Raw genomic sequence first — 26,277 nt, 5'->3', positions numbered from 1 at the left:
CGCAGGACCTGCCAGAGCTCCGCAAGGAGCATGCGCAGTTCCAAGTGACCCAGCACAGAATTGCAATAAGATGCCGTTTGGGCTTTAAATAAACTCAAAATATTAAAACTCAAAATATTTTGTCCTATATCTGAAACCACTCCAACTCAGCTGCGACGACAGCCCCTCTGGTCCCCCGTTAAACAGGCGGCAGTCTAGTTTATCATAAGGTGCTTTCGAGAGTGAAAGAGGATGACACTAAAACTGGCCTAAACCAGGACTGTCCCAAGAAAAGGACTTCAGATCACCTTATCCTGGAGCTGTCTCCGCAATCGGTTGCTCTAGCAGCCTGAGCTGAGCAGCCCCTCTGCTGGGTCAGGCCCAGGGCTAGGCTCCAGCTGGGAAGCCAGCGAAGGGGGCCCGGTGCCTGCCCCCAGGTGGCTTCCTATTGAATTGCAGGAGACACAGCAAGTGCCTGCACCTGGGTGTGGCTGGAGTTCAAAGGAGGTTCTGCCTGGCCTGGCCTGGATGGGGGGGGGGGGCAGTCAAGGAAGCCTCTGGAGAAGGAAGAGCAAGGGCTCTTTCACGTGCAGTGGGTCGGAACGGGGAGAGGGCAGCCTGGATGCGAGCTCCTGTGGGCCTTCCCGTGAGCTGACCCGGTCCAGCCAGTGGCGCAGGTGCACGTGGGGGCGGCAGCTGGACAAAGGGCCAAAGAAGGCGAAAGCGAAGGACCCCGCCTGATGAAGGTGACAGCAGGAGCCCCGGAACAGCTTTTCCTGGGGTTGAGTTTCATACTGGGAGCCTTGATTCAGGTATGACATCCTCTTTGTGTGGGTATTTTAAAAATGGAGCAAATCCAAGCCCCGCCCACCACAGCCTTTGCAAAGTCACTGCTTCCAACACGTCTGCTTCAAATCCAGAGGGCTGTGACAGGTCATGTGATTCCTCTGCTCCAGAAATTTCACTTTCCCTTGTTTATAGTATATAGACTCTCTCGCTCTCTGATCCTTATCGTAGCTTTTAAATTCTTCGTCATCTGGCAGGCAACATTGTTTTCAGTTGCAAATGACAGAAGCACAACTCAACCCAGAATGTAAACCCCGGGAGCAGGATCTGTCTCTTTTGTGGACTGCTCTATTTCCAGACCCTAGAAGAGTGCCTGGCAACCCAGAAGGCCCTCAGTAAGTACTTGAATGAATAAATGAAACCGGATTTAAAAAAAAAAAAAAAGGTGGGGGACAATATGTGCTCCTGACCTGGGCTCAGGGACTCAAGCAATGTCGTTTCTCTCTCTCATTCCCCCCCTCTCTCTCCTGTGTATCTGTGTGCGTGTCATTTTCATTCTCTTCTGCTGAAGGTGGATTTCCTCCCAGTGATGAGCATGGTAAAGCAAGGCAAGTGGGGGCAGAGGGGAAAAAAACCCACACGAGTACTCTCTTTGGTTAGGCTAGGCTCACAGGAGCTTTCTCTAGCACAGTCAGTGCAGAAAGCGGCAAGAACTGCTCTTATCAGAAGTGGAGCATCCTGGTGCTGCAGGAAAAACAGACAAAAAGCCAAAATGCCTATAGACCAGTACACAGATGCGCCCTTGGCATGGGACTGGGTTGGAAGTTCTGGGACAAACTCGAAATGCTTTTGAGGCCTCAGTTTGATCTTTTGGGATCTGTGCTGGTTTTAACAGGAGAACAGTGCTTTAAATGACTCACTATTGAGTCCAATGTGTTCTCTAGGAAGTTGTGCCATAAGTATTCTGTGGCTTTTTGCACCCCTGGGGACACTGGCTTATCCCCTCCATGGTCTGAATGGCTCAGGTTGAGAAGCCAGACTTGACCTTCACAGTTTCCTCCAGACCTATTTCCTGAGTGCCCATGCCGTGGAGAGGATGGGGGGGGCACATTCCCCTGCCAGAAGCCCTTCCCTGCCATCTCTGCCTCTTCTGGCCCTGCCCACCTGCAAAGGTACTCACAGAGCCCCACATCCTTCAGACTGCCTTCCTGGGTGGCTCCGTCTGTCCTGTACACAGAGGGTGTTACAGTGGACGGAGCCCTGAAGATCAAGGTTCCAGTCCAAACGTGGCGACCGGTTTTCTTCATGACCCTCTCTACAACGCATTTCCTCTCTCGGCAACTCAGTTTCCTCTTCCGTAAAATGAGGGATTGCACTGACCCTGTTAGCAAAAAGGGCAGCTCTCAGCTCCTTCGGCGCCTGCTCCTGCCCCTGACCCAGCCTTTCTTGGAATACTCCCAATTAGGAGTGCTCTCTGTCCTGGCGGAACTAGGACCATTTATTGGTTCAGAAGTTCAGGGGCTAGAGCTTTTCTCACTGGTAAATGAGAAGAGCTAAGGTCAGGGGTTATAATGAAGGCTCTCTCTCTCTCGTTCTCAGCTGGGCAGGAGACGTCCCCTTTGGGAAGGGGGCCCTCCCACACTCTTCCCGTCTTTTACACTCTGTCTAGCAGGGACTAGAATGGAGCCTAGGGGAAAGGGGGTCACTGGATAATTTGGCTGAGCCAAGCAGATTCTCTGTGTGGTCTGACCTGGCTCAGAAGAAGCACAGAGCTAGGGCCCCCAGAAAATGTGCTCGGATTGATGGAATGCAGCAGAGAAAAATGCTTATGAGAGACGTACAGAGGAGCACACACGTTGTCACCAAAGGACCCCTTGGGTCCCATGACTCTTTGTTCTCAAGCAGAACGAGGGCACGACACCAGGAAATGGGAAGAATGTTCTCCAAGTATATTTTTGCCTCACAACGGCAGCTTCTGCTTTAAGGAATACGATAGAGGCATGTTTTGAAAGTAATGCCCAGTAACATCCTCTTGCTCCAGAGTGCGAATAATTCTCTGGGGGAAACAGTTTCCCCAGAGAGCTTCTAAGAGGATGGGAGAGGCTGGACATCCCTGTCTCTTCCAGTGTCTCTGTCCAAGGAAATACAGCCTAGGAACGCTCCTGTCCTTGGTAGATGTGTTCTCGGGCCACGGGCCTGGTGGGTTTCCAGTACAGCGAAAGCCTAAATTCGGGGTTCCCCTGTACTCCCCAATGCCAGGTTTTTTCTGGAGCTTGGCAGCAGTGGCAGGGAAATACAGGGGGCTTTGTCGTCATCTGCAAAAAGTTGGCTGAGCAGAATCAGGCTTTCTGTGGGGTGTTTTCCTGACTCGGGCATGTCCCAAACTGGTCAATGTGTCTTGCAGCCCCAGGCACGTGTCCAAGTCGCGCCATCCTGAATTGCTCCTAGAGGAAAAGGAGCCTGTTTCAACTTTCTATCCTTCTTAAAGTGTTACTTTGATTAGACAGGAGATAGCAGTCTCTTTAGCCATATTACTGTTATGACTCTGTCATGGTTGTATTTTTAAATTATGCTTTCCTTTCCCTTTGCCAAGAGCAAACGATAACCCACATTTGCACGGCAAAAAACCAAAGCTGGGGAGGGTTTGGCCAGACAGGTTTGCAAATGTATTCTAGGCCTCTCATTGCCCGAATAGGAAGTCCTTCCCCATCCCCAGGTCGGGGGACTAGGGTGGGTTTTTTTTTTTTTTTAAATAAATACAAACTCTTTTAAAAAAATAAAACAAGTTTTATTATCGCTATAAAAGTAATGAATTTTGTTGTTTATACAAGTATTACTTGGAAAATACATAAAAGCATAAAGGGAAGAACAGATAGCGTCTATAATACTAGAACCCAGAAATAACCACTATTAACGTTTAACATATTTCTTCCTAGCCTTATTCTCTATTGATACAAAACTATGGATGCAAAATGTTCCCAATACACTTGTATTACATATTCAGGAACATATTGCAAAAATAATTTTGTACCTTACCTGTATTATTACTTTATCGTACTGCAACCCACAGATAACCATAACATAATCAGATCTGTGGGTATTCCCTTGGGCCTTTTTTCTGTATATTGATACAAAACCATGCATGCAAAATGCTCCCAATATGTTTATACTGCATATTAGGAACACATCGCAAAAATAGTTCAGCATCTTTCTTTGATGGACTTTTGGCATACTTCCTCCTAGCCTTTTTTCCATATGATTGATACAAAACTATGAATGCAAAATGTTCCCAATACACTTAGAGTACATATTAGGAACACATCGCAAAAATAGTTCGGCATCTTTCTTTGATCCTTTAGACCGCAACTCCGACGTAACCGCTATGAAAGTTTTGCTGTTTCCTTCCGGCCTTTTGTCTTCACGGTGAAACAAAACTGCACACGAAATGCTCCCTATATCCTCAGACTGCAGAGTCACAAACGGCAAACACTTGGCGTGCTTCTTTGCACGCCGAGTATTCCGCAGGAGCACGTTCTTACGTCACTTACTAAATGCAAGTTACTTTGTTTGCCCAATCCTGTGTGGTTGCTCCTCGGGAGGTTCCTAATTGCCTAACTGCCAGCCTTAAAAATACTGAAATGAGCATTTTTATGTATTCTGCTTCTGGGACACTTTGTTCATGCAGTTTTTGATTTTTCTTGACTACTTCTATGAAGTCAGCATATTAAAGATGACCTTCCGTATGCAGTGCTTATAGCTCATGTTTTTCTAATTGTTTGCTGAGCAGAGCATAAATTCTTTGTTTTAACATCCTGGCATGAATACCTAAGTCTCAATTCATTAAGAAGAAACTTCAAGTAATTAAAAAGACACATAGTTTGACCCCCACCTCCCATTAAACTATTAAAGTACAACCCAGCTCCCCTCTCTACCCCCACCCATGGCAATTACTCTCTCCCTTGCTTAGGGCCCCCTGCCCCTACCCCCTCTTTCATCAAATGGTCTTGCAATACTTACCAGCTGTATTGCTATGAAGAGGAGTGGCTCCCAGACCTTTCAGTTATCAATCTGTCACAAGTGCACAGCGGTATCTCGTGACATGATGATCCCCGAGATGTCTGAGGTCTGCGCATCCTTGACCCCAAATTTTTGTGTTGCCCGGGACCCCTGGAGGCTTTTCAGAGAATTATGCTTGACAACATAACACAAAAACAGGGCATAGCAAACACACGTGGAAAAGTAGAGAAAGAAAAAAAAATATCAACTCAAATCCCACCCCGCCTACCCCTACTTTTGAATCGTGGTGTCCATGCGATTTTGTGTCCCTGATTTGTAAAACTCAGCATCATAAGTGTTTTCCAGGTTTCTGTGTAGTCTTTAGAATTATTATTTGCAATGGCTGAAAGAGGTTCCATTGAGCGAGTGACTACATTAAGTGAACCCCTCTGGCTGGATGTTCTATTTGTTTCCTTAAGATTAATTTGGTTGACTCTATAGCAAGTCTCAATATGGGCCGGAGATTTTTAAATGAACTGAAACCACATGGGGGTTGCACACATCCACTTGGCCGCCGCTGGGTCAGGCACAGTCACTTTTCCATCATCCTGGGGCCAATCTCGGGCCTCCCCCAGGAAGTGCCCAGCGTGCAGGCAGAAGCTCATCGCAAGATTCCTCAGTTGCCCCTTGAATGTTTCTGGCCAAACGAACTCAGCTCCATTTCCTGCTCTAGTCCCTACTGTCTAGTTGGTTCTGATGAGCAGAGTCAGAGGCCTCAGCCCAGCCCAAGACAGATCCTTAACCTCCAGAAGCCTGTTTTCTGGTTTGTAATTGCTTTTTGTTGACGGCCTTATCCTATTTATCTCTTGTTGCAAGTGGAAAATATGAAAACATTTGGAAAGGCATGTAACAGCAAGATGCTGGGATGATTGGGATTCTCGCTATTGCGGTTTCTGTGGCCAGGCCTTTAAAAGATCTGGTCTTGGGAGAAAAGTCTGCTCTGGAGAGCGGCTGGGGGTAGGGAAAGGGGGACAGGTGAGGGAGATGCCTCTCCAGAGAATCACAATTCAAAGCAATCCGGACTCCCAGCCCTGTGCTCAGTTCCCAGACTAAGAGTATTGATTGGCTGGCTGGGGGGAGGGTGAAACCAGGACTACCCCCCACCGCCAGCTCCTCCAGGCCCAGGGGAGTGCTCCCAAGCCTGAGCCACCATGGGAAATGGAGATCTTTTCAGGACTCCTCCCTAATGGCTCAGTTTACTATCCCCACCCCCAATAGGAGTCTAAACCTTTTTGAACTTGCCAAAAAGATCAGTTGTGAGGGAGGAGAGGGAGGCAAAGGTGGTGGATAGGTGAAATAGGCTAGAAGAGCTAGTAGATCTTTGTTCTTTGAACAGTAACTAGTGGGCCGGGTGAGTGGGGTGCGCAGGACCAGAGAGTTACACACTTGCTATCATTGGTGATATGCATATACACACACACATATATATAAATCATATATATGGTATATAAACCATATATATATATAAACCATATATATATTTTATATATTATATATATATATGGTTTATGAGCAATGTAATAATTTGAGATACAAATGCGTATATAAAGTTCTAAGGTTATGAAGGTAAATTATGCTGCCAGCCCATGGGAAAATAGCTCTCTAAAAAGTTATGCTGACTGGGATATACAGCCCTTGATTCAAGTCCTTCAGACCTGTCAATAAACTCCATGATCTTCCAAAACATGCTTTCTGAACCTACTTTTACTTTCATCTTGCATGGCGGTCTTGGCAGAGCTGCCTAGAAGTGAACTCCCACGCACTTTGGCCCCAAGTGTTGCCCTGAGCTCTGGGACCCAGGACTGGGGGGAACAAATGTAGCCACGCCATCTGCCTTGAGGATCTGATAGGTATGGTGTTTGAAAACAGCAAAATAATTTGCACTGCAGAGTCCTTCTTGGGTCTTTTTAATTGGACAGTTGCCTGTATTAATGGAAATCACAAGCAGCATTCATTCAGTCTCTTGGCACTGGAGTATATCCAAGTGTTTTTCTGTTTGGGGTTCCACTTGAGTCCTTGTCTGCATGCCCCCATAAATTACTACAGACTTGCAACCACTGCCTTTTTTTGTGGCCCTGGTTATTGGCATCTAGTTTCCCAAGTAACACTGACACACATCTGTTCAAATCAATTGATGTTCCCCTTGTAACGGACTCATTTGGCGGGAAAATCAAGTTGAATGTGCCAGCTGGAACAAAGATGCGTGGGTCTGGGGGAGCAGCAGAGAGGAAGAAATGGTGGGAGTGGGTATTTCGCCTTACAGATCATAAAACATTTTCCAATAACATTTTTAAAGGATGTATAATAGTACACTCAGTCATTGATTAGATTTTTACCCCGTGTTGTGGGACACTTGGGTGATTTTCAATACCTAGTGAGTTAAAAATGCATATAAATTACAGACTTTGAGAGATGATTGTATTTTCTTGAAACAGGAGTCTTCTGTATCCAGATCCGGGCCAAGAGTGTTGCTGTAGTATGCCTTTGTTGGGGGGGAGAAAAAAAAGTCAGTACTGCTAAAGGGAGGTGCTGGATGTCTTCAAAATAAATATTCCTGTGATTTTTTTTTTTTTTAAATTATGTTCCATTCTGGGTTCTAAAAGCTACCTGTGTGTCTTATCCCACAACTTAAAGAAATGTCAAATTTCAAATTTAGAGCTAGATTAAGCTTTTCCTAGTTTAAGAGCCACATCTGCCTAATAAACTTAATACGATGCCGTGTGCATGCAGCTTCCTCGCTAACAAATAACACGTGTTGGGGGGGAAAACATGAGAAAACAGTGGAAAGGTGCCCCCTTGAAGGTGTAACGTTGCATCGGTTGTTCAGCCGACTATAGATTCACTTTACACAAGTCTCTCACACATTATGATGCACATTTAGCAATGCTGAAAAAACAATTTTAAAGAATACCTTGGAGAGTTGTTAAAGAGAATTTATAGTCTGGAACGAATTGCCATCTTCTTAATTAACACAGAAATGTTTGACTAAAATATTGCTTTATTCACATTTTTGTCCTTGGGATGGGGTGGGGGGGGCGGAAATCTCACACGGCGACTTGGACCAGTGTGAATAATGGCGCAAGATGAATGTGTTAAGTCAGAAAAGGGCGCCGAGCAGTCAGAGGGCTGAGTGGGCGCCCTGGATCTCCAGGTCCCTGGGTGGGGTGGGGCGGCCCGGGGCAAAGGGCCGCCTGGCTTCTGGAAGGCAACGCCCCCCGCCCCCGCCCCCCTCCGCCCCCCGCGGCCCCAGGGGCCCCCGGCTCACCTGGGTCCTGCAGGAGCCCACTGGAGGGAGCCGGAAGGCGCGGGCGCCGTCCTGGGGGGGGGGGCGGGGCTGGGGGGGGGGAGGCTGGGCGCCGGCTGCCCCGGGGCCTCCTTCTGGCTCGAGGGGCGCCCGTGCAGAGCAGCGCAGAGAGGGACGAGGGAGGCCGGTGGGAGGCAGGAGGGCAGCTGCCAGGTGCCTCCCGGCACCCTCCGCCCCCAGGGCAGGGGAAAGGCGGGCGCGGGAACCCGTTCGCCGCCCGGGCCCGGGGACTGCGCGCCCGAGGGGCCGGCGAGGCGGGGAGGGCCCCGGGGAGCCCGAGGGGCCGCGGCGGGGGCCGGAAGGGCCCCCAAAGCGTCCCCCCGCGCCCGCCGCGGGCGCAAGGGCGTCTGGGAGCGCGGCCGCGTGGGCCCTGGGGGCTGCCCGACTCCCGGCCGCCCGCGACCCCGGGCCTCCCCACCCTGCCCGCCCGCAGAACTGCGGGGACCCCGGGCCCGGGCCGCCCGCAAGGCCAGCTCGAGGCAGCCCGTGCAGGCCCGCGGGGCTCTTGGTGTTCGGTCGCTTCCAAGAGGGCCTGAAGCTTGGGGACGAGTCCGCACCTCCTTTTGTCCTCTACCCACCCAGACGCCAGGCCCAAAGCCATGTGCCCCTGCGGCGCCTTTCACAGGACGAGGCAGGCCTGGGCCGGCTCTTCTCTAGGCCGGCCATCCCGCTCCCAGCCGCTCGGGACCCCCGCGAGGGGTGCAGGTGGCTCTAGGGGTCGGCGGGGTTGCGGCACGAAGGCTCCCTTGTGCCCCGGGCGGGAAGGGCCCTCGGTGGACAGCTCGGGCGCTGCCATTTTCTTCAGGAAGTGTCAGGCCAATACCCTGCCAGGGGCGGGGGGACATTTCTTTTCCGTGAGGCCCCTGGAGCGACAAAGGTGGCCTTGAGGCAGCGCCTCCACAGTGGAGTTCCGGGGCCAGATTTGGGGCGATAAGGTGAGAAGCAGCTAGAAAACGCAGCGCCTCATTCCTTGCTCTCCTGCAGGCCTCCGATCACGCTGGGGTTCACCTTCATGCTAGGCCCGGAGCCTCGCCACAACCGTCCTTGCCCCAGCCCCCAGGAAGCTCCCCGCAACTCAGCTGGGGGGCGGGGGGAGGGAAAGAGGGTGTTGAGAAGGGCCCAGAAACGTGCGCCTTTCCTGGACCCCAAAGCCCTCCCCACACGCAGGATCTGAGCCAGTTACCAGGAGCCACAGGGCGCCCGCTCACCCTTCCTGCCTCTTCTTGCTCCTTTTCCAATACCCGGCGCCCACTGAGTTGCTGGGGCTTGAAGGTGGTCCTTCTTGCCTTTTGTCGTGTGGGTGGTATTCTAGGTGATCCGCAAGGGATTTTTGCAATCATTTAAAATTTCACCTGGGCAGGGAAAGGGATGCTAACAAGAAGCATCTTTCACAGTCATTTACGTATTCAAACACGGGCAAACCTTAGATGGAGGGCTAACGCGCTAAGTTCCGCGCCTCGCGGCTCTCTGCTTCGGGGTGGGCACTTGCGGGCGCTGCACTGGGACTTACCTGGGCGGGTGGGCCCGTATGGGAGTCCCAGCCTTGCCCGGGCAGCAGAAACAATACTCCAGAGCACCGATCGCTTACTGCAGTACTGTTCCCGCTGCTAGGGCACGGCTGAGTGCTGGCCACCGCGTCCCTGCTCTGCTCAGCGCGCGCTGCCTGCCCGCGGCCCCCGACCACCCCAGGTCCTCGCCCAGCGGTGGCGCCCTCCCCCGGACTACCGCGGTGCCTCGTGCGCGGGGGGGCGGCGCAGAGGGAAGAGGAGAGACCAAAGCCCCCGCCCACCTACCTGCTCCCGAACTGGCCTTTGGGAGCGGGCGTCCCGCAGGAACACAAGTCCAGCAGAACCCAACCTTCCAACTTCCCCGCGAGGGGGTATAGCAGCGCCTCACGTTTTGAACCGTTCAAAGCACTTCAAAACATGAATTGCTGCTGCATCCCCTCGGAGTCAACGAAGGGGGGGGATTGCTCTGGGGTACCTGCAGGTGGAGAAAGACATGATGACCGGAAGGAAGCCCCGTCAAGTCCCACCCAAAGGCGAGGAATAAAGCAAAGGGTAGGACTAAGACGCGTCATTCCAGATCGACGTACTTTTGAGGACTTCACCGTTTGACTTCGAAACTGGCCGGTGTAGCGAAGGGTGTGACTCTCCACCCCCCCCCCCCCCCCCCCGCAGCGGATGAATCTTGGAAAAGTGTAGGGTGAAAAGCAGAGGGGTGGGAGACAGGAATGAGGGTGGGGAAGAGTCTTACCTCTGAAGGAAATAATAGTAAGAGAAAATAAATTGAGGCACTTTGGCACTATCTGGATCTCTCTTGCCAGCTCTAAAGTCTTAGGGAAACTTCTTCCTGCTGCATGTTACAAATCAGAAGTCTCATGTAATGATGTAATGTCCCCGTGGGGGGGGGGGGGGGAGCACAACTTTTCATTTATTGACTTAAAGGAGATAACCAAAATGTCTCTGGCAGCTTCAACTGATTGTAACATATAAGAGAGCTGGAAATATAGATCCTTCCATACAAGCATCCAATGTCCCCTTTAACCCCCAGCGCCCCCTTCTTTTGAGCGATAATTGTCTCTAAATAAAATATCTAGATGTTTACATATGAGACTGGTTACTCAAACTTAGTTATAAATAATTTATACTTTTCAATGTCACCTATCAAACCATAAATCCAAGAAATTTCAATACTTGGTGTCAGTTCACTCTTTCCTGTCCTAAGCAGTTCCACAGAAACTCACGTCCTGAAATGGCGGTCACAGTGCAAACTCCTTAATGCTTAACTCATTACACACCACCTTTTCCTTTTTAAACTGGACACACATTAGCAATAAGTTACATGGCACCCACTCCCCCTCCTTTAAGCGAAATGGTCAATTAAGCAGAGAAGAAACTACTCTGTAACCTCCACCACAAACCTAAAAGGTAAAACAACAGAACCAGCATAGAACTGTAATGGTTTCGAAAATTAAAATACATTTCAATATGGTCATGAACACTTAAAGTATCCAAGTGTGCTAAGTGTTCTGGGTCATTTCAAAATCATATGGTTTTTCAGAACCAGTACAATGGATGTTGTGTCCTATTTATTAGTTAATGAAATGTGCACAGTATTTAATCAGACTAAGCACAAAATTCATCACACCAGGCTGAGATTCACTACTTCTGTCACGGTGAACACAGTTATTAATATAATAACTCCACTCCCCCAGTTGGGACATACAATTGTCTCTTAATTCCACCTTGTTTTGGCTATTTCATTTACAAACAACTTTTACAGTGGCTTTTGAGATTAATGGCGAAAAATGTCCTTGGTTGCCCTTAAAAAGAAAAAAAAAACACGTTTAGCAAATGCACAGTTATACTTTAAAACTCCACAAACCTCTCCCAATTAAGTATTTATGTTCCACACAAATATGTCTGATATCACATCATATGTTAAAGTCATCCCTAATTTAACATTTCCTTGGTTGACTACGGAGAAAAACAAGTTATTCGAAATAGCAGTGGTGTCAAAGGCGAAGGTCCCCTCCAGATCGCTCTGCCAGCTCACTGGAATTGAATTCATTTTGTACCTTTCGCTTAACCCCCTTCTCTCCCAGTGACAGTGCAACGACTAACATTCCTAAAAAGCCACCTCGCTCCCTGAGTTTACGGGTTTCCCCTTAGACTGAAATTTACTTACGAAAAGAGATTACAAAGAGGCGTCTTGTCACTTCAGGAGGCGGTCAGTCGCTGATACAATAGACAAAGAATCAATACTTGCACTTGCGAGTGGCCCACAGCCCCACCCCCACCCCACCCCCGCCCAGCTGAACTGTGTTTGGCCAAACCAATTATGAGCCAAAGAAAACGCCTCTTCCTCTGTTCATATTTTACAACGTCTTGTCTCAATTTTGCAGACGCCTTCTTCCCCACACCCCAGACACACGATGTCCCTTCCCTCGGCGCAGTCGTGCCAAACTTTCCCAATGTCAAGTTTCCTCCAGGGAAAACTAAACATCCTCGAGCGTTTTAATGGGGGTAAAGACAATGCAAAATTCATCATATTTCTTTCCAACACTTATTTTCCTGCTTGCCAATAAGAGCCACGAAAAGTTCATTTACAGTCTGTCAAAACCGGTGGCTCCCGACCCGGGCGAGGCTGACAGTCGGTCCCTGCCCCTCTACTCAGTTTGCTCTCCCCGCCCCTCCTTGTTAGCTTTTCTCCCCAGCCCGTTTCCTAAGAATTTTCCCGGCCATAATCGTGTGCTGAACACTTTCAAGGTCCGTTTCCCCCGCACCCCGGCCCCCAACGCGCTTTACAACCCCAAAGCAACACAGAACTTTTCCAGCATTGTCACCAGGGTTTTTCCAGTCGTCCGTAACCAACGTTACTAGCCGGGAAGACGCCAGCCAACAAAGTCCCTTAAAAAAAAAAAAAAAAATCGCATGTCACCTCTCGCTCCACTCGAAAATGGCGCCGAAATCGAAGAACTTCTTAAATTTCATTGTCAGCTTTTTGCAAAGGTTTCTGGGATTTTCCTGCGAAGCTGCTTCGCCTGGTCTGAGAGCTAGCAAACAAGCAAGCAAGCAAAAGAGAGAGAGAGGAAGGGGGTGGGGGTGGGGGGGGAGGACACAGACAGAGGCCGAGCTGGGCCGGGTGGGGAGCAGGGCCAGGACTTGGGAGACGGCGAGGTCGCGGGGCGCGGGGGGCCGGGCACCAAGCCACCGGGATCGGGCGCCGGGAGCCCGGGCGGCGGCGCGGAGGGCGCGCTCTCGCGCTGGCTGCGGCGAAGCTCGGAGAGCGGCGTGGCAGAGGCGGAGCGGAGCGAATGCCGGAGCTGTGCGCGCCCGGGAGGCGAACGGGGACCCGGCGGAGAGCCTCCGGCAGCGGCCCTAGAAAAAGCCGGCTCCAGGGGCGTGGCCAGGCGGTGCTCACGCTCCCCCCCCTTCCCTCCCCCCGCCCTCGGCCCGTCCCGCGCGCTGCTCCCAGGCCCGGGGGCGGAAGGGGGGAGGGGGTGAGAGGGCGCGGCGGGGAATGGCGGGGCGGGGGGGGGGGCAGCGGGCGCTCGACGCCACCTCCTGGGCCCGCAGCCGCCGAGGGCCGAGGAGGGCACTGGGCAGGCGGAGGGGCCGATGCCGAGCCGAGTAGCGGGCTTCAGGGAGAAAAGAGAATATGGAAAATGGCCAAGCCAGGGGCACAAGGTAGCGCAGCGCGCACCCCAGAGACCCACGTGAAGGTCGCCGCCCCGCGCCCGTCGGTCCCCTGAGGGTGCCCCTCTGCGTGGCTGGGAGAGAGCAAGGTGGCTGAGTGAAGCCCCTGGCCCTGTGCTCGCTGGGGGTGCCCGAGAACGTTTGGGGGAGGAGACCGGGGTCTGGGACGGCGGAAGAGAGCGCTCTCCCTCGCGCGTGTGCGTCTAGACTCGTCGGGACTCCCCTGCCCTCGCCACCCGGCCGAGTTCTCAGGGAGAGAGGGCCCTGGCACGAGGCGCGCCCCGAACTGGCTGGCGGTTCGCACTGGGCGGCGCGGGACAGAGCGCGGAGGGAGGCAGCACTTGTCCACCCAAGCCCCATTCCAAGAAGGGAAACTGATTTTAAGACTGAAGCGGAGAAACCGGAGGGAAAGACCCCTTCCTGTGGGTGCTAGAGGCGGTTAGGGACGGAGAGTTCATTCCTCTTGGTGTGGGAATGGAGTTGAAGAGAAGTAGGAGGATGTCCTTAACGCTTAGAAGATGCCCGCTGAAGTGCGGAGGTGAAATGTTATAATGTCTGCAACTTTCAAATGATGCAGCTAACACGCGCGCGCACATACACAGGGGGAGCAAGTGTTGCAATGGGGTAACAGTTGGTATATCCAAGGGGGTGGGTGGGTAAACAGACGTTCGTCTTGTTCTTTCAACATTCCTGCATTTTTGCAAAATGTCATTATAAAAATTTCGCGAGACACCCCGTATGGATTTCAGCGCCTAAACGCTGTCTAAGAAAACGAGCCCGGCTGCTTCCTCTCTCCCCGTCCCGGGTGGGACAAACCGCCGCCAAGCAGGACTCGAAGCGAGCGGGGCCACGGACGGGAAGGGCAATGGGCAGCGCAGTCTGCGGCGACCGCAGCCCGGGACACGGCACGCGGGCCGGGAGGGCCCCCCCCCCCCCGGGGCCCCCGGGCAGGGGGGCAGCGGGGCGCACCGAGCGCGGCCGCGGAGGAGCTGCCCGGCGCGATCGCTGGGGCCCGGGCCGCGGTGGAGGTTCTCGGCGACCCCGGCCCGTGGGCTCCGCCGCGCCAGGCTGCCGGCGCAGCTGGCGGGCGAGCGGGGGAGAGTGGTGGGCGGCGGGGAGCAGAGCAGCGCGCTGACGCCGCCGCCTGAGTACCCCGCACTTCCCGGGGGAAGTCGCGGCTGCCGCGGCCTGCGCCCTGCGTCCCGCCCGCGCGCTGGGTGGTGGAGGAGAGCGCGCGGCCGCTGATAGGAGAAAAAAAAAAAAAAAAAAAAAGAGAAGACGAAGAAGAAGAAGAAAGAAAGAAAGAAAGAAAAGAAAAATCAGGTGCCAAGAGAAAATGCAACAGGGGCACACACGCGCACGCACGCACACACACGCACGGGCGAGATCAGTACGCAGAAATAGACGCACTGATACCGCCGTGCTCGAGTTTCTGAGGCTGCTTAAGTCTCGCATGCGTTTCACTGTGATGTTTCTGGAGATCTAATGTAAAAATCTCAAATTTCTTTGCCATGGCGGTTTTGCAGACCCAAGGCGTTGCGTCTTTCTTTCTTTCTTTCTCCCCCACCCCGCCCCCATTTAGAGGTGGGGGAGGGAGAGTGGAGTCCAATAGGGTCTGCAAAGCCTTTTTAAAAAATTAACCGAAAAGATTCTACGACGAAGATGGGATTTTCAGAAAGGGTTTTCAAACTGCAGTGACTTGGACGACTTCGGTGGGCGCTAAAAACTCATGACTGAGCTACTGTTTCCATATTCAGTTCTTCAGAACTTTTCGTGGACAGGCTGAAAGTTTGCTGGGCTGTCAGACGTGACTGAACAAGCTTCTAAATCCTCAGATCGATCATTTATAAAGCTCCAGTGTCCTTTGGGTGAAAGACTTTTCTGGGCTTTTAAGGCTCGGCTGCGTGGGTAAATTTGCTTGGGTTGATGGAGCTGCGTGTAAGCGTGTAACCCCACCTAGATTAGGAGAAGGGCAGAAGATTCCAGCCGCGTAAGACAAAACACGTTCTCTAAAGAAAAATTGCAACAGCTTTCTTTATTAAACTCTCTTTGCTACATCAGCAAATTAGAGAGCCAGTTGAATATTGATGAATTCTTTCAGGGTGAGTAACATGGCTCCAGGCCTCAGAAAGGGAGGGCAGGCTTAAGTATTTACTTAAGTGAACAATCTTCAAATACTCTTCAAATATGATGTCTCAAGGATTTTCTTTGGTTTTCTTAGGACCTCTGAAGCAAAACTTAATTCTGCAAATGGCTTCTCATTTTTTAGTAGGCCCTTCGCAACTTGACAAAACTCGCAGGGTAGAAACTGCACTAAGGAGTGCTTAGAAACTCGTCCTGGGATTAGAACCCTGCTCCCGCTCACCAGCGGGGCCTCAGGGAGGCCCTCCACCAGTAGTGAGGCAACTTCTCACTGGATAATCCCGGACCCCAAAACGAAAGGGACACCGGCCCGATCTTTGTCATCTGGAAAATACTCTTTCCAAGCGAGTGTTTTCAGGAAAATAGCACATATATATTTTTTATTCTTCAAAAAAGAAGCTATTTATTATTTAGCAATAGCTTTGAAGGGTCTGAAAGTTCAGCTGAGAAAAATAAATTAGCTCTAGACTGGGGATATTCAGCAAGAAAGTTACGCACAACAAGGTATTTGGAATACTTTCTGGAAAGTGTTTTCTGAAAAGCCATTGCCAATGAGTGTTTGGAAATAGGTACTAGAGAAGGGAGTGGAGTGCAAGAGTCTTTTCTAGAACATTTCTAGATCTTAGCATTTTTACTTTAAATAGAAATGTCTTTTATGATTACGTTTTTTCATGGAGGCCTTGAGTTAAGGAAACAAGACTTTCCTTATGTTGTAAATATCCAGAAGTCTTCAGAGAGATAAAATCAGGATAGAGTTACAGTTTTAACAGAAAGAAAACAACTGGAATCGTGTTATGAAGCTTCTACTGTGTTATTTGTAAAGGTTTTTTTTTTCCCCAGGGTTCAAGCAAAGGCTAGTTAGTGAGCAGCAGTAATAGAAAAATGCTTGCCCAACTGTCAGATTAAACAAAAAAAAATTAATGCCCTTTGGTAATTTTTATGGCACTCTATGAAATTAGTTATGATTTAAAAAATTAGCTCTTTGCAAAACGTAGAACTTGGGGGGAATTTTTCAAATCTTAGCTTCTCCCACCCCCATGATCTCACCAGGAAAAAGTAGAATGAATTAGTACATTTTTCCTTTCTGCCAAAGAGGAGCTTAGCAAATCCTTGACGGCTGTTGCTTTTGATTTCAAGGTCTCTTTTCCATCCTCCAAGACGCAGAATCCCTGCCTTCAATGCCGCAGGGATTTCTTCTTTAAACACGGCATGTTTTTCTTGTCGGGTGTGTACTATTATTGTCTTAATTATTCCTGGAGTTTTGCCCATTAAATCAAAGACTGTCTCAGATGACAGAAATGATTGGACCCTTGCGCAAAGGAAGGCCACAGTGAAGGGGCATAGGGCGGCCTCCTTCTCTTCTCCATGAGGGCCCGACGGTGTCACTGCCCTATGAATAAGCAGGAATCCCTTTCCTCAGTGGAGAGGATAAACTGACCGAGCACAGTGCGGTGAAAGGGGCAAGGAGACAGAAGACCCATCTCCTGGGTACAAGAACAGGAGTTCAAGTGGAGTCCCAGGCTAGACTTTAATCTGTCACTCGGTTTCACTATAAATGTTATGATCATCAGTCTTTAACCTTACACTTCTAGCACTTTCCTTGAGCCTTCCCTAATTATGAAAAGGAGAGAAGGAAAAACAAACAAACAAACCCAAGGCAGATCAATGCCAACATGTCAAAGGTAATGTTGTTCAGGGAAGGTGAAACGCATTTGGATAGTCGTTGCTTCATTTACACACACACACACACACACACACAGAGACACAGTTTTTTTTTTTTTTTTTTAAGCCCCAAAGTGACCAGCACCAAGGAGGTCCTGTATAAAAGCTGTGCCAAGTGCGAATGACTTCACTTTGAGGATCTCAGCTACAGAAAGGGAAACCGCTCCTGGGGGCAAATAATGTCTTGCTGGGTCGAGGGAGGAGGAGGGAACAGGAAATTGAAGGGTGCTAAGGGGTGCTATCTTTGTTTCAAACCAAGATGTGTTTTCCAAACCGTGAAATACTTTGTTGCAATAGGGAAGGAGGAAAAGTCAATATTTATAGCTGCCGCATTTACATTCAAGCTGTTAACACTGACTCCCAGGACTCACTGGCAGCTCTCCTTCTCATCCCGGAACCTAACCCAGAACCGTTTGCATTAAAAAAAAAAAAAAAAAAAAAAGACTTAATAAGCAGAATTTCTAGGACTGGTGGAAAATGTAATTTCTCTTTACTTCCTGTCTCCTAAAATAAGTCTTGCGTTTAAAATCAGGTGGGATTTTGTAGCCGTTAAGGAGTAGAGCAAGCCCCATCCAGCAGCAGGGAATGGAGCTGGGGATGTGGCCCTAGTTTTCAGTTTTCCCATTTGCCCTAAATCCAGCGCTCAGCAACTTCCTTAGCTCAGGGTCCCCGGGGAATGTCTAGGCCAGAGGCAGACCTGAGTGGAGACAAGAGTGAGGTGGAGAGTGAGAATGAGGGCAAAAGAGGCAGAAAGAAGATGGGGGGGGGGGGGGAGAGAGAGAGGAAGGAAGGAAGGAAGGAAAAGGTAAGGTATGTAAAGGAAAGGAAAGGAAACCAAATTCTTCTCCTCCATTCCTGTCTTTTAGTTCAAACCATCCATCTGTGCCACTGGGTTACCAAGGTCACATTCTCAGGCTGCCCACTTATCCCCCCCAGCCGTTGCCTCCTCCTGGTAGTCCCCTAAGTTCTGCTTTGAAAGCACAGTTCTGAACACATTAATCCTTGGCACAAAGATCACACATCTCAAACATAACCCTCGAACACGGCCTTCAAGGCCCTCTTCAGCCTGGCTCCAATCTGCCCCTGGGTTGTGCCCCCACCTTCCAGGCACACCTTCTTGGCGCTTCCCAGTCCGGGATGGTTGTTCCTCCCATTTCCTCAGCCCTCAAGGCCCAGCTCAAAGGCCACCTCCTCCTTGAAGCCCTCACACATGACCTCATCGGAATGGAGTGAACTGCCTCTGCCCTGGGCTGTCCCAGCACATTATTAAAGTTAGTTAATTCTGAGTGTCTTCTCAGCAGACAGCGAGCTCTTTGAGGCTGGGACATGTCTGTCTATGGGTAGATTTTCAGCACTTTGCACAATTCCCACCATCCGTTGGTGTCTGATGCGTATACATATTGGTCAGACAAATGCATACTCAAGAAGGGAAGAGAGGATGTGGAGGTTGAGGTGGCCTTTGGTGCCCCGGGGCCCAACATCTGAAACACATCTCCTTTCGTCATAGTGAGATTAGCTACTCAGGATGGGGAACCCAATCCTGAAATAGTATCATCATTGTTTTATGCTTTTCAAACTAAGTTTCAAGCTGGTCCTTGAAGGATAGTGGAGCTCGGCTGGAATGGGAGGGGGGGACACCACCATGGGCTCAGAGGCCGGGAGTCAGAGCAGAACTGGACAGAGGCTATCTACGGGGGAATTAGGGGGAGACCGGGCTGGACACATAGTGTCCATCCAATCTAGAACGCATAGATTACAGGGGTGGGGGGCAGTCGGCAAGTAGGCAGGGGAGTTTTGGCCTCAGTTGCCAGATGATGTGAAGGCTTTCAAAGACCTTGAGCAGGGGCATGATGTAATGAAAACAGTGTTTGCAACAAACAGATGGACTTGGCTTACACAGTAGCTCTACAGACTCTGAGCTGTGGCAAATTTACGGCGACTGCACAATCGGAACGGGCTCTTTTCCACACCACACAGGAGTGAGTGTTCCTAGTAGGGGAGAGAAAGGATGGGAAAATACCATCTTGTTGTGCACCAGGAGATGGGCTAGGCTTGGAAAGAAAACCCACCCACTATTTATTTATTTATTTATGATTGGTGGGGGTGGGGTGGGGGGAGGAACTGAGGAGCAGAGGGAGAAAGACAGAGAAACTTTAAAAAATGATTTTATTTATCTTAGAGAGAGAGAGAGAGAGAGAGAGTGCACGGGGGGGGGGGTTGAGAGAAGCAGAGGGAGAGGGACGCTGAGTGCAGGGCCCCATGCGGGGCTCGATCCCATGTCCCTGAGATCATGAACTGAGATCAGGACCTGAGATCACAACCTGAGATCACGACCTATACGGAAACCAAGAGTCAGATGCTTAACTGACTGTGCCACCCAGGCGCCCCAGGGAAGAGAGAAACGTCAGCAGACTCCAAGCTGAGCAGGGAGCCTGACACCGAGCTCAGTCTCACGACCTGGAGTCAGATGTTAAACTGAGTGCACTGCCCCGGGGGCCCCTGAGCTCAGCTCTTTTTTTTTTTTTTTTCCCCGCTGCTATTCTCAATCTCTCTCTTTCTCCCCCTCTTCTCTCCCCCTACCCCCTGCCCGCCACCACTTCCTCCCTCTCTCCCACGCTGCACGTGCACGCACCAAAACACCCCCTCCACCTAGGACTTGACTTGGCCTTGAAAGTTAATCAATTTCTTGTTAAATTACTCATGCACAAATGTTTTAAAACATCAGGCAGTATCAGGCAAGACAAATCCATCGAAAGAATCCAGAAACTTACCATGTGCTGATTTGAAGGAGCAGCGGGACAGTCACAGACACCTTCCGGCCTAGGGATGGCAGTTTTTGAGGGTGATGGCCAAGTTTCACACTGGAGCATGTTCATTTTCGCGGGCTCCCTGAAAACACTGTCGTTAAATATTTTCAGGAAGTTAAAACACCGTGGAGAGTAATGTGGGCAAATGAAATGTCCCCCGAGTTCCAGTCACCCAAGTATCAGGGCATCCGTAGACCTTAAGTACATGTGACTATTGTCAGAAGGGTGTGATTTCTCCACCCTAGTGGGGCAGAATTTTAGCAGATGAAATATGAAATGAAAACGAGAATGAATTTGTAGTTTGGGTTGTTTAAAAAAGGCAGGTTTTTGCACAGGTTATTTTATTTTGATTGCAGACTGTAAATCATTCCAGGGAGTTGGTGCAGGAAGGTCGCGGACACTGACTTTGGGTCACTTTGTCCCCAAGTCGACCCACCTTTCATAGCCTGGAGGGCTGGGCTTCCTCTAGCCCTGAAAAACCCATCTCCCTCCCTCTATAGGACTCAGTCCTTCTCTCCCCACACTGGCTTTCTTTTAGTATTTGTCACGTAAAAGCAGCTTAGAAAACAGACCAAATATTCTATGGGCATTAGTTGGAAAATAAACTTTTCTTTTAAAGATGTGTGTGTGTTTAAGTTGTGGACTTACAACTTAAAAGAATTCTTGATAGAAAGAAATAGGTATTTGGCCAAAAGTCAAAAATTTTGAAGTAACTTTAAGAGGTGAATAATTTACATTAGTATGGTGTTTATATAATAGGGTGTGTGAGACAAAGTTAAAATAACACTGAAAATAGCTTGGGCAATTTAAATATTCCCCCTCGTAACTGTAGAATATAAGTGCCTTCAAATGGTACTAGTTTCTAGACAGCTGGTGGGGATTTTTGTATGCTCCTTTATGTTTGAAAACTGACTCAGAGCAAGTCCCCCTTCCTTGTTGGTTGGAGAACACCTACAAATGAATGCTGACAAAGACACAGGGAAAAGGGCCAGTCTGGCCCTTCACCTCTGGAAACCTGTTTAGGAATACCTGTCCCCAGTCTTCCCACTTGCTCTTACCCAGGGAGCCCCTCAGCTCGTTCTGGTTAAACAGCCTGCCAGCTACTAGGATTTTACCCATCACCCTGCAGGTGAGTTATAGAAACGTCACCAACAGCCAAGTCAGGTGGTTGTGAATTGGAGGAGAGGCAAGCCAAAACATGGAAACAGTAAGTGATGGGAAGAATCCTGTTACTATTAATATGTACATCAATGAGCAAAGACCCACCCCCGCCCTTGATTCTGAAGCTGGACAATAGTTTGAAGCTGGATAATAATCACACACACATACACACACACACACACAACTCATTCCCCTACCTCCCCACCCCACTTCCGAATGACATTAGAAGATTGTTGGCGTCCTCTGAATTATACCATGTTGCAAGATTGTTATCACCAACATAGGTAACACTGGAAACAGCATTACAATTTCTACCCAATATCATCATTTCTATTATTTGATTTACCTTTGATTTTTTTTTTGGGGGGGGGGGTAACTGTCTTCATCAATGTCGTCTTCTAAAAACAGATGGGAGCTTCCTCTGGAATGCTTTCCACCAGTCAGTCCGACCATCCTGTAACTTGCAGCTCATGGGCCTTGTTTTCCCTGGAGAAGGAAAATACAACTCGCCGAGGCAAGGATACAGCTGCGACATATCGTTTATTTTTCCACCCGGTCTATGTCCTGACATTCATTGCATTTACATAAATCGGTTGAAGAATGTTGTGCTGGCGGTCTGCCATTGCAATGGTCCCCAGTGGTCCCCGCCTCCTGGTATTCCCACCTGTGTATCATCCCCTCCGGGCTGAAGCTGGAGACGTGCTTCTAGCAAGTAGCATATGGCCGAAGGGATGAGGTATCACCTCTGAGACTGAATTACCGCAAGCCTGTGGCATCTAGTTTGGGCTCTTCCCCTTCCCTCCCCTTCCCTGCTCTGACCTCCTCTTCCCTCCCCTCCCTTCCCCTTCTTTTCTCTTCCTCCCCCCTTCATTCCCTTCTTCCCTGTCCTCTCTTTCTATCATCCTGACCATCACCATCATCATCCCCTCTGTCTTCCATATCACGAGACCGTTCAGACAGGCAGCTTATGGAGAGGCCAACAGAGCGGAGCTGAGCTTGCAGCTGCACCGAGGGCTTGATCGCGAGGCGAGCATCCTGAGTCCTGAGCCAGAAAATCCCCGGCTCCGTCCTGCCGGATTCCTGAGCCACAGATGCTGTGAGATCACAAATGGCTGTGGTTTGGGGTGATTTGTTGTTCAGCAATAGATAACGAATACAGAAAGTCTTGTAATTGTATAACGAACATTAACTTTATAAGCCATAAACCTGACCCAATAATTCATTTTCTTCTGAAAAAGTTGGAGAAAAATCACTCAATCAATCTCTCTCAAGTCCAACCCCTCTTTTTCCCCTTCTCCTCTCTATCTCTATTTTTTTGAAACAAACAACTATCATTACAATTTATTTTTTTGGTAAATTTTATTTATTTTTGGTAATCTCTACACCCCAATGTGGGGCTCGAACTCACAACCCTGAAATCAGGAGTCACATGCTCTTCCAGCTGAGCCAGCCAGGTGCCCCTACCGATGCAATTTAAGTGGGATATCATAGAGATCAATCATAGGGATTGATACTAATTAGAATTAAAGTAGGTTTCTGTGAAAGCTTTCCCTTTGTAATAAACACTTGTTCCTTGATAATGTTTCTTATAAACATGTTGTGTGTGCCTGTGCCGGGGTGTGTGTGTGTGTGAGTGTGTGTGTGTGTGTGTGTTTGAAGAGTGCTGGGCTTATTTTTAAAGCTTGACCAGGTTACCATTATTGATGCATAGGTGGAGGAATGGGGGTACTTTCATGCATCTCCAAAATGTGCTACTGTTTAAAAATTAGGGATAAAAGACTTTTTGCCCTTAACATTTACATGTAATTTACACACTTGAAAAAAAATCTGCTTTGCTATTTTCAGGTTATAGGAATAAAAACTTTAATGTTACTTTGAGTCTCCTTTTAGGGATGAAAAATTTCATTATGGCTCTAATTTCTTTTTGGTGATTTTTTAAAAAGTATGTTAAAACAAATATAATATTTGCCATTTTAACCCTTGTTTAAGTGTACAGACTATGGCTTTAATTTATTTTGAAGTCATCTCTGCACCCAAAGCGGGGCTTGAACTCCTGACCCGAGATCAAGAGTCAGATGCTCTCCTGACTGAGCCAGCCAGGCGCCCCACGGCTCTAATTTTTAAATATTTGACAAGTGATCACCATAGCAAACGGTTTTAGACATTTCTGGCCTTCCCAGAGATGGAAAGAAAGATGAAAACGCTCATTTCTTTTGACGGCAATAAAACATTTCTTCTTATTAATACAGTTATGGTCAACACTATGTGTCCATAATTCGCCCAACTCAAAACATACTTTTTGGGGGGGCGGTTACAGCGGTTTTATCTTCCCATCTTTGGAATGGTTCCTATGCTCATGAGCCTCAGTAGCACATGGTCAGTCAACCTACAAAGTGCTATGTAAGACAAAGTCCAGACAAAGCAGCAGACATGTAAGAGAGGGTCCCCCATGCTCCAGCAGCATGTGGCCAAGGGGAGAGGACCAAACACGTGGCTGAAATGGTGAGGTGCGTGCTGACTACAGAATAGTGTATCCAAAGGAACATGTGGGGGTATGCCTAGAATCTGAGAGGCGATGTCTAATTATACCGAGACATTTACCCAGGAGAAAGATGCTTCTCGACCACAATGTTGCTTTGCAGGTGTGTTCTTGAGGTTTCCTTTGCCCTGAATGCCCTTCCTGTGCAACTTCACCTAACAAAATGCTCTGATTTAAGGCCCAAGTTCAAAGGCTCCTAGTTCCATGATGACCAGTCTTGCCCCACCTTGACTTCTTTGTTGCACTGGGAGACAGAGCTCACCTAGTTCTGTCTCCATTGACATATCTACTTTTTTTTTCCTAACTATGTCTTGAGTGTTGAGTGTAAGGGAATTCGGCTGCAGTGGTCCGACCTGCCTGTGTGCATGTCACCCTCCAATCCTGTATCTCCCAGGGAGGACCCCTTCCAATTTCTTGGGCTGATTCTTGGTCCCATCCACTGGGATGTTATTATCATTTACTAGACTGAACATGTCCAGCCTGGACTCGTCTTTGCCCCTGGCTTCTACCCTTACTCCAGTTTCCTTACTTAAATCCAGAGCTTATCATGTCTTCTGAGCTTCTTAGGGCTCTAAATGGTGACCTTCTTTGATTCACTCCTTTTTCGTAGTCAGAGAGGTCTGGCTTTAGCTCATGTCTTATGCCCTCCATGAAGCCTGCTCTCTCTGCTCTGGAGTCTTCCAGACTCCAAATTTGCTGGCGCCTCCACGGCTCCTTCTCTAACCTCATCATTTGCTACCATTGGCTGCCCCCATCCCCCGCCATCATATTGGACTAAACTACTCGCGATCCTTCTGATGGCCACAGCTCCTATCATCTACACAGGCTTTCTCGGGGCTGGAATAGCCTCAGTTCCCGAGGCTCCTTTACTTGTCTTTTCCAGATTACACTCCTCGCTTCGTTCACCAGTGCCTGCTCGGCATCTAACATAATGCCTGGAACACAGGGCAAGCTCAAGAAACATTTGTTGAATGAATAGACTGTTTTCAGGGCCCCGTTCTGTTTTTCCTCAAGGAGGGACAAGAGTTTCTTTTCTTTTCTTTTCCTTTTTTTTTTTTTTTTGTTTTAAAGGTTATTTATTTGAGAGAGCGAGAGAGAGAGAGAGAGAGAGAGAGAAGCAGAGGGAGAGGAACCAACAGAAAACAGACTCTGTGCTGAGCACAGACCCCGACCCAGTGCTCGATCCTACGGCCCCTGAGATCATAACCTGAGTGAAAATCGAGTCAGATGCTTAACTGACTGAGTGACCTAAGCACCCCAAGGGGGCAGGAGCTTTTAAAACAAGCTGTTTCTTCAACTACCCTGATTGCAATGGACTGAATATTTGGGTGCTCCCCCCAAATTCATATGTTGAAATCCTAACCCCCAGTGTGATGGCATTAAGAGGTGGGGTCCTTGGGAGAGAGTAGGTTGTGAGAATGGGGCCCTCATTCATGGGATTAGTGCCTTGTAAAAGGGACTCCAGAGAACTCTTTTGTCTTTCTGCCAGGTGAGGACACAAGCAAAGGCAGCAGTTTGCAACCCGGAAGAGTGCATTGCCAGAACTGGACCATACTGGCACCCTGATCTTGAATTTTTAGCCTCCAGAACCATGAGAAAGAAATACCCCCCAACCCATAGTACTTCGTCAGAGCAGCCTAAACAGACTGAGACAGTGACTGAATTTCTACTCATCTGCTGAACGAGTATCGTATCACGAACACTGCGTACAATACCACGCATATTGTGTATAGTATCATGTACGTTATACTAACACTGTCTGCTTCTTAATAGGGGTGTGCCCTTGGGCAAGTTTCTTTTGATCAATCTGTGCCTCAGTTTCCTTATTTGTATAATGGATCGGGGTTGTAGTGAAAATTACACGAGATGCTTCTACTACCTGTAATGTTCTCGAAGATCATCCCAGGGCTGCCTCCTTTTTCACATCAAGTCTCAGTTCAAATGACGAGTCCTCAGAGTCCCTGACTTCTCTGACCCCTTGTCCAGTTTCCCTCTTATTACCTGGTTTCAAGTTTTTTCATGGCATTCATTATTATCTGAACATATTGCTGTTTACTTATTTATTTATTAGCTGTGTGACCTCAATTTCTCTGAGGCTCAGTTTCTTTTTTTTCTTTTTTTAAAAAAATACTTTATCTACTTATTTGACAGAGAAAGACAGTGATAGAGGGAACACAAGCAGGGGGAGTGGGAGAGGGAAAGGCAGGCTTCCCGCTGAGCAGGGAGCCCAACGTGGGTCTTGATCCCAGGACCCCGACCCAGGCTGGAGGCAGATGCTTAATGACTGAGCCACCCAGGCAGCCCTGAGGTTCAGTTTCTATTCACTGTCATAGCTCAGTGCCTAGAATGGGACCTGAAATGTAGTACCACTCAGTGAATACTTGTTAAATACCTTTACTCACCTTTTCCCTTCCAAGGGTTTGAGAAAGCTAATGGATAGCCACACCTGGGCAAGAAATTGCTGATCACAAAAGTCAGGGAACAAAACTCCTTTCAAAGTGCTGTCCATCTGGGACTAAGTAGAAGATCCAGTCCTGGGCCTCAGGAGCTTACCATTTAGTCGGTGGCATGTGACTCAAG

The 26,277-nt window shown here is 49.1% G+C and overlaps 2 long non-coding RNA genes across 2 annotated transcripts; one reads left to right on the top strand and one right to left on the bottom strand.

Moving 5' to 3' along the window:
• The first annotated feature begins 550 nt into the window (after positions 1 to 550).
• On the top strand, positions 551 to 25,675 carry LOC132007539 (uncharacterized). Its single transcript, XR_009401388.1, has 3 exons — positions 551 to 791; positions 1,023 to 1,160; positions 25,187 to 25,675. It is a non-coding gene; the product is annotated as an uncharacterized LOC132007539 (long non-coding RNA).
• On the bottom strand, positions 11,087 to 12,976 carry LOC132007362 (uncharacterized). The gene is made up of 3 exons (XR_009401325.1): positions 12,569 to 12,976; positions 11,816 to 11,865; positions 11,087 to 11,450 (listed from the first exon to the last, which is right to left on the bottom strand). It is a non-coding gene; the product is annotated as an uncharacterized LOC132007362 (long non-coding RNA).
• Positions 25,676 to 26,277: the final 602 nt, after the last annotated feature.

The sequence above is a fragment of the Mustela nigripes genome, chromosome X, assembly GCF_022355385.1.
Source record: "Mustela nigripes isolate SB6536 chromosome X, MUSNIG.SB6536, whole genome shotgun sequence".
Taxonomy (NCBI): domain Eukaryota; kingdom Metazoa; phylum Chordata; class Mammalia; order Carnivora; family Mustelidae; genus Mustela; species Mustela nigripes.
This window is presented reverse-complemented; position numbering and strand designations above follow the sequence as displayed.